The sequence below is a fragment of the Vulpes lagopus genome, chromosome X, assembly GCF_018345385.1.
Source record: "Vulpes lagopus strain Blue_001 chromosome X, ASM1834538v1, whole genome shotgun sequence".
In the NCBI taxonomy this organism is placed as follows: domain Eukaryota; kingdom Metazoa; phylum Chordata; class Mammalia; order Carnivora; family Canidae; genus Vulpes; species Vulpes lagopus.
This window is the reverse complement of record NC_054848.1, coordinates 46,109,912-46,123,488: the sequence shown is the minus strand read 5'-3', so window position 1 is coordinate 46,123,488 and position 13,577 is coordinate 46,109,912. Positions and strand designations below refer to the sequence as shown.

At 40.4% G+C, this 13,577-nt stretch overlaps 1 pseudogene; it reads right to left on the bottom strand.

Annotated features, from left to right (window-relative positions):
- Positions 1 to 251: 251 nt before the first annotated feature.
- On the bottom strand, positions 252 to 12,504 carry LOC121482517 (annotated as a pseudogene).
- Between the last annotated feature and the right edge of the window lie 1,073 nt (positions 12,505 to 13,577).

Here is a 13,577-nt window from a genome sequence, read left to right as displayed (position 1 = left end):
GCATTAAGGAGGGTGTGAGATATGACGAGCACTGGGTGTTATATGCAACTGATGAATTACTAAACTCTACATCTGAAACTAGAGAAGTATTATATGTTGGCTAACTGAATTTGTATTTTTTAAAAATGTAGAGTAACATATTAATTATAGAATTTAGGTGGTGGATACATATGAATTCACTGTACAATTTTTCAACTTTTTTGTATGTTTGGAAATTTTCATAATATATAATTTTCATAATATATTCATAATTTTTTTTTTGGTGGCAGAAGGACACACTTTATTGAGCCCCTCAAGCCTAGTTCTCCTTCTCCTGCACAGTCTTGGTTCCCCGGAGACGCCCAGTCCGGCAGGCAGCAATAAGACCCACTTTGCGGCCAGCAGGGGTATCTCTGCGGATAGTAGAGGGTTTGCCGATGTGCTGGTGGTTGCCACCTCCAAAAGGATGCTCCACAGGATTCATGGCCACACCCCGCACACGTGGCCAGCAATTCCTCTTTGCCTTGTACTTGTGGTAAGCACAGCCAGCCTTCGGAATGGGCTTGTCAATGCGGCCACCTCCGGCGACCACACCCACCACAGCTCTGTTGGCGGAAGAAATGACCTTCTTTGAACCGGACGGCAGCTTCACTCGGGTCTTCTTGGTCTCCGGGTTGTGGGAGATGATGGTCGCGTAGTTCCCGGAGGCTCAGGCCAACTTGCCCCTGTCATCAGGCTTCTCCTCCAGACAGCACACGATGGTGCCCTCGGGCATAGTGCCCACCGGGAGCACATTGCCTATGTTGAGCTGGGCTTTCTTGCCTCAGTACACCAACTGGCCGGTGTGGATGCCCTCGGCGGCGATGAACAGCTCCGTCCGCTTCTTAAACCGGTACGGATCCCGGAAGACGACCTTGGCGAGGGATCTAGTTAATAGGCCAACTTGAGTTGTTCTAAAGAGCTCATGTTACTTTGCCATTACAAATTGTTACTGCATATTTAAACAAAGAGATTCTGAAACCTCTTTCTTGCCCAAATAACCAAACCAATGCTTTGGGAGGAGGCAAATAGTATCCTCTAAAATATTGTAACTTAAGAAAAACAATAATAGCTAATATGTATTGAACATTTTTGTACCAGCTTCTGTTGTAAGCACTTTGCATGCACTATCTCAATGTTCACAGCATTCCTGTGGGAAGATAGTTTTATTATCCCCATTTTACAATTTACAAAATTGAGGCATCATTAAGTTACCTGAGTCCCACATCTAGTAAACTGAGATACAAGACTGTTTCCAAGGTTTGGTCTTTTATCCTCTTTGGAAATTGTCTCCGTAAGTATCCTCAGTTTATTTTCTCACTTAATTGCCATCACATCACAGCTTACACAATTTTGTTTATTCTGCCATGTGTTACATATTTAGAAGTAGAAAGAGCTCCATTTCATTAATAGGAGACATGGGGATAAAGTGATTTCCTTTCTGGAAGCAAGTGACTTATTCAGAAAATATAAGTTTAATTTGGGTCTTCTGATTATCAGAACATTAGAGTCATCGGACAAAAAACTATAAGTCTGTAATATTTCCCTTTTTCTTATAGCATTTAATTCCCTGCCCCCAATAGATCATTAGTATAAGGAGTATCTTTATTATTTATTGATGTAATTTATTTATTAAGCAAACATTAAATTAACACAAGATAAGTAGGCTGCCCTTGATTGTTGTTTTGAAATAAAGGTATATGCAAAGTTAAAAAAAATTTAATTAGTGAGAAAATTTAAGATGCATATCCCATGTTACCCAGCAATCCAATTCTAGATATTTGCCCTACAGAAAAATCTCAAACATGAATATAGGTAGATATGTACAAGGATGTTCACTACAGCAATGTATGTAATGGTAAAAAAGTGGAACCAACTCATCTGTTCCTCAGTAAAGGAATGGATAGAGCAACTGTGATTTATTCATACATACAATGGAACATAACATATAGTAGAACTAGATCTACATGAATCAACTTGAATAAATCTGGAAAACAATGTTGAGTTTATTTTATTATTTTTTTTAAGATTTTATTTATTTATTTATGTGAGACACAGAGAGAGAGTCAGAGACAAAGGCAGAAGGAGAAGCAGGCTCCATGCAGGAAGCCTCATGTGGGACTCGATTCCGAGACTCCAGGATCATGCCCTGAGCTGAAGGCAGGCGCTAAACCGCTGAGCCACCCAGGCGTCCCAACATTGAAATCTTTAAATAAATAAAATAAAATAAAATAAAATAAAATAAAATAAAATAAAATAAAATAAAAATACCTCTTGGGACGCCTGGGTGGCTCAGCAGTTGAGCGCATGCCTTTGGCTCAGGGCGTGATCCTGGAGTCCCGGGATCAAGTTCCACATGAGGAGCCTGTTTCTCCCTCTGCCTGTGTCTCTCTGCCTCTCTCTCTCATGAATAAATAAATAAATCTTAAAAAAATAAAAAGAAATAAATAAAGATTTCAAGGTTGAGTTTAAAATATGGGGGATTCCCTAGGTGGCTCAGTGGTTTACCGCCTGCCTTTGGCCCAGGGCATGATCCTGGAGTCCCAGGATCAAGTCCCACATTGGGTTCCCCACATGGAACCTGCTTCTCCCTCTGCCTATGTCTCTGCCTCTCTGTGTGTGTGTCTCTCAAGAATAAATAAATAAAATCTTAAAAATATATAAGCTGCAAAATCATACATGCACCATTAGACCATTTATGCAAAAACAAAATGAATATTGTTTATGGCTAGTATCATATAAAATAAACATATAAAAACATCCATTGGAGGGATGTGTTACTGGCTCAGTCAGTAGAGCATGCAACTCTTGATCTTAGGGTTGTATGTTCGAGACCCACATTGGGTATAGAGATAAATTTTTAAAAATCATAAAATCTTTTTAAAAAATAAGTTACTCAACCTCATACATGCTAGCAGATCCAGAAAGTCTAACTCCAGAGTCTACATTCTTGACCACTCTATTTATATTTGTCACCTGACTAACCCTGTGGACTGGTGTCTAAACCTTGTGGAAAAAGAGGTTTCAAGCAGGATATAAGAAGTTGATTTTATAAGGGATGCCATGAGACACAGGGAGACAAAAGGTGACACAAAGTGGAGAAAATGAAACTTGTCTTTAGTTCTACACAGAATGCAGGATATCTCTAGCAATTCAAAGATTGGAAGCAACAAGAGACACAACCCTTCATGCAGATGTTGGTGTTGTCATGGTGGATGTTATCCTCTACTCTGTGTTGAATTGTGTCCCCCAAAAAGATGTGTCTAAGTCCTAACCCCCAGTACCTGTAAATGTGACCTTATTCGGAAATAGGGTCTTTGCAATTGTAATCAAGTTAAGATGAGGTCATACTGGATATTCCTCTCTCTTGCCCTGGCATGTTTTTAGGCACTTCAGAAAACAGTCAGATCACTGATGGCCCAAGTCCTTGGCGTACTACCTCTGCAGATTCCTGAGTTATGCTGAAACACATTCCAAATAACTGCACCTCTGTTTGTTCTTTTATAATCAGATATCTAGTAAAGTGGAATTTAAAATTATCCCAATCAAAAAAATTAAAAAAAAAAAATAAAATAAAATTATCCCAATCTCTTTATGTCATAAAGACTGTGATTCACTCTGGTCACTTCGTTGTTGTTGTTTTTTTTTAATCTTAGCTAAGGAATAACAAGATCTTTTTTTCTGTGTTTTAGCAACATTATTCAGAGTTCTGGAGAGTCTTTGGGAGGAAGTAGACTCAATTTGCATAAGAAGGCAAGGTGCTTTCATAGAGCAAAGGAGGGGAGCATTCAATACCTTCTTGCTTAGATTTAAGGTTTTAGAAACCTTTTGGAGTGGTAAGAAAGAATGCCAGTGTGCCAAAGGAGAAATTACCTTGAAGGCAGCAAGAATCTAGGCTGGTTATTCAAGCTGTTTATCTCAATACCAGAACCTAAGGGTTCTTGAGGGTTGGGCTGGTTCTAAAGTATAAAGCCCTTGGACTGAACCTGGCAGGCATAGTGGTGTGTTTTGAGAGTCAACAGCTGAGCATGAAGAATCAACTCAAAGAGCTGTAACCTTAGCACTCCAAACTCTTGCACTGTGTGGGATAAGGGGAGATGGCAAGAGAAGCAACAGAGCTAGTGGACTGAGTGGACTTTCTAGTTCTCTCTCTTTCTGCCTAGAGGTTAGAAATAGAACTCAACACATTGGAATGAACAGATACCTAGGTTCTTTACCAAGTTAGCAGGGACAGAGGCCTCAAAAGGGAGATGGTAATTTCCTATGAATAAAGACAGATGAGTGCTTAAACAGTTCATCAGGGACAGAAGACAACCATTATTTATACTCTTAAGTGGTAAAGTGGATCATAACTCCATTCAATGAGCATTTCCTTAGTCTCTATTATATACCATGCACAGTACCAGACTCCAAGACTGGTGTTCTAGTGTTCAAAAAGGGGAAGTTCCTGTGCTTGTAACTTATACTCTTATAGAGGAGACAGACACTAAATGGACTGGATGAAGATTCCGTTTCTCTGCCAGCTCGTTAGTTTATGTAGACCAAATGTGACCTCCAAAACTACAGATTTATATCCTTATCAATATAGCACCTGTAGTTAACTAACTGAAGGGTCTGAGTCCCCTTCTAAAATCTTAGTGAAGAGAAGCTGATTAGCTTAGCCTAGGAGTCTATCCTGGTCCAATCAGCTGCAGCCTGGGAATGAGGTGACAATGGCACATTGCCCATTCAGTGGGGCAATGGGAAGGTTTTGTAAGAAGTGAGTATGGGGAGTCGGACAATGGAAAACAATGAACCAGGGGCACCTGGGTGGCTCAGTCCTTTAAGCATCTTGACTTTGGCTTGGGTCATGGTCTCAGGGTCCTGGGATTGAGCCCCATGTCAGGCTCCCTGCTCAGCAGGAAGTCTGCTTCTTCTTCCTCTGTGCTCTCTCTCTCTGTCTCTCTCACTCTTGCTCAAATAAATAAATAAAATCTTAGAAAAAAGAAAGCAATGAATCAGCTTTACATATTGGATTTCACAATATGCATCGAGTAACTACAATAACTTATACAATGCCTAATATAAATTAATACTATCAAGCCCTGCAGCACCTGGGTAGCACAGTTGATTAAGCATCCAACTCCTGGTTTCAGCTCAGGTTGTGATCTCAGGGTCCTGGGATCATCAGGCTCCGCACACTCAGTACAGGGTATGCTTAGAGTTTCTCTCTCCCTCTCCCTCTGCCCACCCCCTCCCCACTCTCTCTCTCTCTGTCATAAATAAATAAGCCCTAAAAAATAATATCAAGTCCTTTCAATAAACAAATGATTCTTTCTTCCCGAAGAAAAATTAAAGCCCCAAATATATCCAAAGCATCTTATCTCTCATTTTTTTTTCAGTCAGAGGAATCTCACATGGTGCCTGGTGGAAGCCCAAATTCCTAATTCTGTTGTCATGTCCTGGGATGTCTTCTGCTGCTGTTTTGTTTTGTTTGGCTTTGGAAAGAAGTCCTCAAGAAGAGGAGAGGTCTACTCTTGCTGAGATGAACCTTAGGGCTGTCCTGGCTTTCTATACTCTATGTCAAATGCCAAGATCTACAAACTGGCCAGCGAGTGATCATTTGGCCCCTTCCAATGATCTCTGCCTACCCTCCATACCTCCACAGGATATTGAGAGGTATCCACTACCATTCCCCAAACAATAAGTAGTGGTATTGGCATCACCACATAATGTGTGTATATATCAACCATAGGTGACTGAGCCACATTAGATGTTAATTGTGCTCCATGAGAAGAAACTTTGCAATGCAAGATCAGTAAAATATCTAGGTCTTACCCCAATAAGAGGAACTAGAACATGCATGAGCCACAAGGAATCTAAAAGGGATGACTTTTTCCAGCTCAAGGTCTAAACTACAGACTGGTCAATAAAGCAACTTGGTCACTTTCCCTCTGGGCTTATACCCCAGGCTCTGTTCCTCTCAGTCATACTACCCAGACTATGGGCATTAAAAGGCAGAGAAAACCTTTTTTTTTTTAAACGTAATCTTGGGGCCCCTGGGTGGCTCAGTTGGTGAAGTGTCTGCTTTCAGCTCTGGTCACCATCCCAGGTTCCTGGGATCAAGCCCTGCACGGGGCTCCCTGCTCAGTGGGGAGCCTGCCTCTCCCTCTCCTTCTGCCACTCCCCCTGCTTGTGCTCTCTCTTTCTCTGTGTCAAATAAAAAAAGTAATCTCTACACTCAATGTGGGGCTTGAACTCACAACCCCAAGATCAAGGGTCAGATGCTCTCCTGACTGAGCCAGTCAGATGCCCCTAGAAAACCTTTTCATAAGGCTCAAAGTAGTAATTCTTAACCAGGGATGCCTTTGTTCCCTCCCCCTCCACCATGCCAGAGGACATCTGGCATTTGGGCACGTTGGGGACATCTGGAGACATTTTTTGGTAGTCACAAGTGTCTTTGGGGGAGGTACTACTGACATCTACTTGGTAAAAGCCAAAGATGCTACTAAACATTCCGCAACATATGAAACAGCTCTCCAAACAAAAAAATGTCAATAGTACTAAAGTTGAAAAACCTTGGCTTATAGGACTTAGAGCAGAATATGTCTCACTTCTATCAGGCCTCCAAACTTTTGGACTCCATTTATGTTCCCTCTTAGTGTGCTCAGTGAAGAATGATGGTCTGGGATGAGCATTTCTACCCTACTACCTGCACAGGAAAAAAAAGGCATAGTTCAACAGGTTAACTAGAGAAAGAAAGATGTCCAAATGAGGACAAGTCAAGACAGAGATATGCCAAAATAGAGATCCCCATAGCAACAGCTTTTAACCTCTCAGTTCTTACCTCATAAAACCTCACCCCCAGAACAGTGATTCAATGATGTGCCCTTGAGGGATCCCTGGGTGGCTCAGCGGTTGTGCGTCTGCCTTTGGCTCAGGGTGTAATCCTGGATTCCAGGGACTGAGTCCCACATCAGGGTTCCCACATGGAGCCTGCTTCTCCTCCCTCAGCCTGTGTCTCTGCCTCTCTCTCTCTGGGTCTCTCATGAATAAGTAAAATTTAACAAACAAACAAATAAGTGGTACCCAAAACAACTCAAGAGGTTCAATTCATTCCACAAGTATTTATTGTGTGTGCCTGGATATGTGCCAGGAAGGTGTTTGGGACACATCAGTGCACAAAACAAAGATCCTTGCCCTATGGCGGCAATAACATATTAATAAACCAATCATATAATATGTGGGAAGGTAATAGTAAGAGAATAAATTCACCATGGGAAGAACATAAGCCAAAAATATGTACATCGGGCAGCCCGGGTGGCTCAGCAGTTTAGCGCCGGCTTCAGCCCAGGGCCTGATCCTGGAGACCCGGGATTGAGTCCCACATCGGGCTCCCTGCATGGAGCCTGGTTCTCCCTCTGCCTGTGTCTCTGCCTCTCTCTCTCTCTCTCTCTCTCTGTGTGTCTCTCATAAATAAATAAATAAATAAATAAATAAATAAATAAATAAAATCTTTAAAAAAAACAAAAAGATGTACATCAGCTTAGTTTGAAGTCTAACTGAAAGCATAGAACATATATGGAAGTCATATCTTTGCCTTAAAACTAGGAACATTCCCATTTTATATTATACTAGAAATCCTAGCTAGTGCTGTAAGACAAAGGAAGGAAGGAAGGAAGGAAGGAAAGAAGGAAAAGAAAGAAAACAAAGAAAACAAAGAAAGGAAGGAAGAGAGGAAGAAAGAAAGAGGTGTCTGGGTGGTTCAGCTGGTTAAGCGGTCGACTCCTGATTTGGGCACAGGTCATGATTTCAAGGTCCTGAGACCAAGCCTGCATCTGGCTCTGTGCTCATTGAGGAGTCTACTGGAGATTCTCTCTCTGCTTCTCCCCCTGCCCCTCCCTGTGCTTGCTCATTCTCTTTCTCTCTCTTTCTATCTATATGCATATAAAATAAATAAATAAATAAATAAATAAATAAATAAATAAATAAATATTAAAAATAATACTATTTAAAAAAGAAAAAAAAGAAATACCATGTATACAGGTTGTCAGTTGAGAGGGCATTGGAGTAATACCACTCCAGTAGTCATGAGCATCCCTACTACCACTCAGTACCAATTTTCAGTAACAAGAAACAGAGCTTCTTTTTTTTAAGATTTTATTTATTCATGAGACACACACACACACACACACAGAGAGAGAGAGAGAGAGAGAGAGAAAGAGAAAGAGACATAGGCAGAGGGAGAAGCAGGCTCCATGCAGGGAGCCTGATATGGGATTCGATCCTGGGAATCCAGGATCACACCCTGAGCCCAAGGCAGATGCTCAACCACTGAGCCACCCAGGCGTCCCAGTAAAATCTTAAAAAAAAAAAAAAACCACTTCAATTATGTACCCTTGAACTTTATTACAAGGTCTCCATTTTTGGGAGTAGATGGGAATAAGGAAAACTTGAACTCTTCCCATGAACCCAAGTAAGTTACAAACTTCCAAAATCTAAGCCTTTGTTTTCAGCTAGAATGTCCCTTCCCACCATCTTGGCCTGTCTAAATCCTACTAATATTTTAAGGCCCGGATCAATGTTTCTTCCACCCAGTCCCTCATAACCCCCCAGCTCTTCTAAGTTGGTATCTCTTTATAGCACACATTATTTTCTTTTTTTTTAAGGATTTTATTTATTCATGGGACACACACACACACACACACACACACACACACACACACACAGAGGCAGAGACACAGGCAGAGGGGGAACCAGGCTCCATGCAGGGAGCCTGACGTGGGACTCAATCCCGGGACTCCAGGATCACACCCTGGGCCGAAGGCAGGCGCAAACTGCTGAGCCACCTGGGCTGTCCCCACACATTATTTTCTACTTTGTATTAGGGTTATTTGATTTCACAGGAGGTTTTCAGATTTTGCAATTTACTTTTATAGCATCTGCACAGTCATATATTATATATCAACATACCCAAACCATCTTTTTTGACTGAATTTGAACTTGAATCCATCAGACAACAAATATTTCAAGTTATTGCCTGCCACCCAACCCTCCAATTCCTACAATGAAGCCCTCTTGGCAAAGCAGATTTTGCACAGTGATCAAGTATTATATTTTTTCTTATTATTTTATAAAAATACAAATGGAAGCCAAAAAAGTGAAAGGGCTAATACTACAATTTAGACAAAGGCTAATAACATCAAACATGTCAAAAGCAGTGACTTGAGACAAACATATTAGAGCAGCTGGTCAACAGGGGATTCAATTATGAAGGAAAAACAATAAGGTAAAAGAGTATATACGGATGATTGAAAATACATCAGTGAAAATAGAGTCAAAAAAGGTACAGTGTAATGATGAAGGAAATTGAGAATTTTTTTTTACATTTTAGACTGAGAATCACTATAGAGTACTAGTATATATATGGGCTTCTAGAATCAGAGAAATTCACAGTTCCACAGAGCTATTGATTAGGGCACAACTTACTATGTACAGTGCTATCAAATGAAAAAAGAAGATTAGTGTTCAACTTCCTTGAAATAAATTTGTTAAGAGAGTTGAAAAGAAGGGTGCCTGGGAGGCTCAGTCAGTTAAGCATCTATCTTTAGCTCAGGTCACCATCTCAGGATCTTGGGACAGAGCCCTGTGTCTGGCTCCCAGTTCAGCAAGGAGCAAGCTTCTCCCTCTCCCTCTGCTCCTCCCCACCCACTCATTCTCTCTCTCTTTCAAATAAATAAATAAAATCTTTAAAAAGAGAGAGTGGAAAAGATACCTCAAAGTCAATATGAAAATTCCCTGCTTAATCTTTTGAAAGTCATTATCAACAAGTCCTTCTTCCCAACATTAAAACCAAGCCATGTTTGGATGCCTGGGTGGTTCAGTGATTGAGTATCTGCCTTTGGCTCAGGTCATAATCCCAGGGTCCCGGGATCAAGTCCCATATCGGGCTTCCTGCAGGGAACCTACTCCTCCCTCTGCCAATGTCTCTGTCTCTATCTCTGTGTCTTTCATGAATAAATAAATAAAATCTTTAAAAAATAAGATAAAATCAAACCATGTTTGAAGAACTAATGGCCAATGTTTTTTCAAAATTTGTTGAAGATTATAAAACCACAGACCTTTTTTTCAGCCCCTGACTAAATCATAAGCTCAAGTCTTAGGACTTGGCCTAACTTGTTCTGGGTTCTCACTGTAAATTGAACACAAAGTATTAAATTAATTAATGTAATGTATTTGTTTTCCAACAAATATTTGCTGAGGTCCATAGAAGAGATAATACAGTTCTTGAAAGTAGAATGCTTTCAAGTGTAAGGCTTACTTGTGAAAGGAGCTTCTGTTCCCAAAGATTATAGTGTTTCCAACAAGAAGTCTGCTATCATCCTTATCATTGTTCTGTACATAAGTTATCTTTTTTAAAAACAAGCTGCTTTAAGATTTTCTCTTCATCATTGGCTTTAAGAAATTTCATTATTGACATGCCTTAGTGTAGTTTTCTGTATGTTTCTTTTGCTTGGGGTTTTGTTTTTGCTTTTGTTATTTAGTTTTTTGGATCTGTGGTTTTCTAATTGTCAACAAATTTGGAAAAATTTCAGCCAATAACTCTTCAAATATTTTTTGACAACACCCCCTTTTCTGAGACTCCAATGACATGTGTATTAAGGCCCCTTGAAGTTGTCTCACAGCTCACTAATGCTCTGTTCATTTTTTTCAGTATTTTTCTGTTTAAATTTAGATAGTTTTCTTTTTTTAAAAAAGATTCTATTTACTCATGAGAGACACACAGAAAGAGGCAGAGACATAGGCAGAGGGAGAAGCAGGCTCCCTCCCACGGGCTTGATCTCAGGACCTTGGGATCATGACATGAGCCAAAGGCAGAAGGTCAACCATGGAGCCATCCAGGTGCACCAGATAGTTTCTTTTTTTTAAAAAAAATATTTTTTTCTCTTTTTAAAAAGATTTATTTATTTATTTATTTGAGAGAGAGCAAGGGGAAGGGCAGAGAGAGATAGAGAGAGTACTCAAGGAGACTCCCCACTGAGCTCAGAGTCTTCTTCAGGGCTCTATCCCAGGACCCTGAGATCATGACCTAAGCCAAAACCAAGAGCCAGCCACTTAACAAACTGAACCACCCAGGCACCCCATAACTTTAGATAGTTTCTATTGTTATATTTTCAAGTACATTAATCTTTTCTTCTGCAATATCCAATGTCGAAGAAAATCTTAAAGCAACTTATTTTTAAAAAGATACTTGATGGGGGTGCCTAGATAGTTCAGTGGGTTAATCAGTGACTCTTGATTTTGGCTCAGGTCATGATCTTGGGGGTCCTGGGATGAAGCCCTGCATTAGGCTCAGCAGGGAGTCTGCTTGAGGATTCTCTCTCTGAAGTGAAAAAAAAAAGATACTTCATGTACAGAACAATGATAAGGATGATAGCAGACTTCTTGTTGGAAGCAATATAATCTTTTAGAGCAGAAGCTTCCTTGCCTGGCAAGGTCTGACATCTTGGCTTATGCACTAAAATCCTATGAATGAATGAATGCCTGTAGCACTTATTATAAAAAATATGTACATGTTAACTTGTTCTTCAGTATCCTGTAACAATTCTCGAATTATTATTTTCATTTTCACTTGTTGATGCCTTATCTCTTCCTCTGTAGTCTGTGTCCACTTTAAGCAGGGACTGTAGTTGTGTGCTTCTCTTTTTCCCAAGTGGCAGCATTTGTGTAATTATTTTGTCCAGGTTTCCTGACTCTCAGTCCAATACTCTTTTTTAACTATTCCACTAATCAGCATTCTTAACAGAAATAGTATACCGAGGTAATTATAAGCACTCCTTGGCACATGCAAGGATACATTCTTGAAAAGGCATGCATGGTTTAAAATTATGCATATCAAAAGCAATGTAATTCATCATTTAAAAATATTTTATTTATTCACGAGGGACAGAGAGAGAGAGAGAGAGAGGCAGAGACACAGGCAGAGAGAGAAGCAGGCTCCATGCAGGAAGCCTGATGTGGGACTTGATCCTGGGACTCCAGGATCATGCCCTGGGCCAAAGGCAGGCACTAAACCACTGAGCCACCCAGGGATGCCCCATAACTCATCATCTTTAATAGCTTCATAATATAATTTAGTGTGGCTATACCATAATTTATTCAAATATTTCTCTATTGATGGGCATGCAGGTTTCTTGGTGCTTTTATTTCTGTAGGATAGACTTCAAACAGCTTGGTCAAAGGGTGAATGTATGTAGCCGACACAATCAGCTGGCATTTTCCCACTTCTTTCTTGTTAATAGAATGCTAATTTTGTTCAGGTATTAGGCAGAGAACTCTGACCTCAGGAAGGTAGTCCTGCTCCCTGATCTATATGTGACATGGTCTACATGTGACATGTATGGCAAAGGAAATGCCTGGGCAAGTTTGTGGGGGATGTCTGGAAAAAAACTGCCTTCTTTCAAAAAAGGAGAGTGGCATATCCCTTGCTTACCTGGCCACTGCCATTCTCCTTTTCTACCTTTGAATTCAGTTGTGATATATAGATTCAGCAGCCCATCTTACATGAAGTAAAAAGCCTAAGGACAAAAAGGCAATATGTGAAGGATGGTTGATTAGAAAAAAGCCTAGAAAAAAGCCTTTTAGAAAAAAGCCTAGATTCTTGAGATGTTGTTGAGCAGCTGATCCAATGCTAGCATATGTGTTCCTCCATATTTCTTGATATGTGAGAAAGAAAAACAAGCCTCTATTTGTTTAAGCCACTATTAGTCAGATATTCTGTCACTTGAAGCCCAAACCATTCTGAACTAATACTGTAGATTTTGAATTTTATTAGATTCTTCAGATTACTTTCAAAAAAGGTAGTAGTGAGTCCTACTTCTATCAGCAATGGATGGAAACAGGGAAATAGTCATTCATCTGGGATTTATTTTTGTATGTGGCATTAGGTAGAAATTTTTGTTTTTTTTTTCTAGTTGGATGACCAATTTTGGAAGCACCAATTATTGAAGAAACTATCCCTTTTGCACAGATTGGAAACAGATACTTATTTTTATTTCTTAATTTTAAAGTTTTTATTGTAATTCGTTAATGTACACTTATATTTGTTTCAGGGGTACAATATAGAGACTCAATAATACTTCTATACATCACTCAGTGCTTATCATGACTATTGCACTCTTTAATCCCTGTCACCTATTTAACCCATCCCCCAGTCCTCCCCCTCTGGTAATGATCAGCTTGTTCTCTATAATTTAAAGTTTCTTGGGATCCCTGGGTGGCGCAGGGGTTTGGTGTCTGCCTTTGGCCCAGGGCGCGATCCTGGAGACCCGGAATCGAATCCGACGTCGGGCTCCCGGTGCATGGAGCCTGTTTCTCCCTCTGCCTGTGTCTCTGCCTCTCTCTCTCTCTCTCTCTCTCTCTCTCTCTCTCTGTGACTATCATAAATAAATAAAAAAAAAATAAAGTTTCTTGGGGCACATGAGTGGCTCAGTGGTTGAGTGTCTGTCTGCCTTTGGCTCAGGGCATGATCCAGGATTCTGGGATCAAGTCCCACATCAGGCTTCCCATAGGGAGCCTGC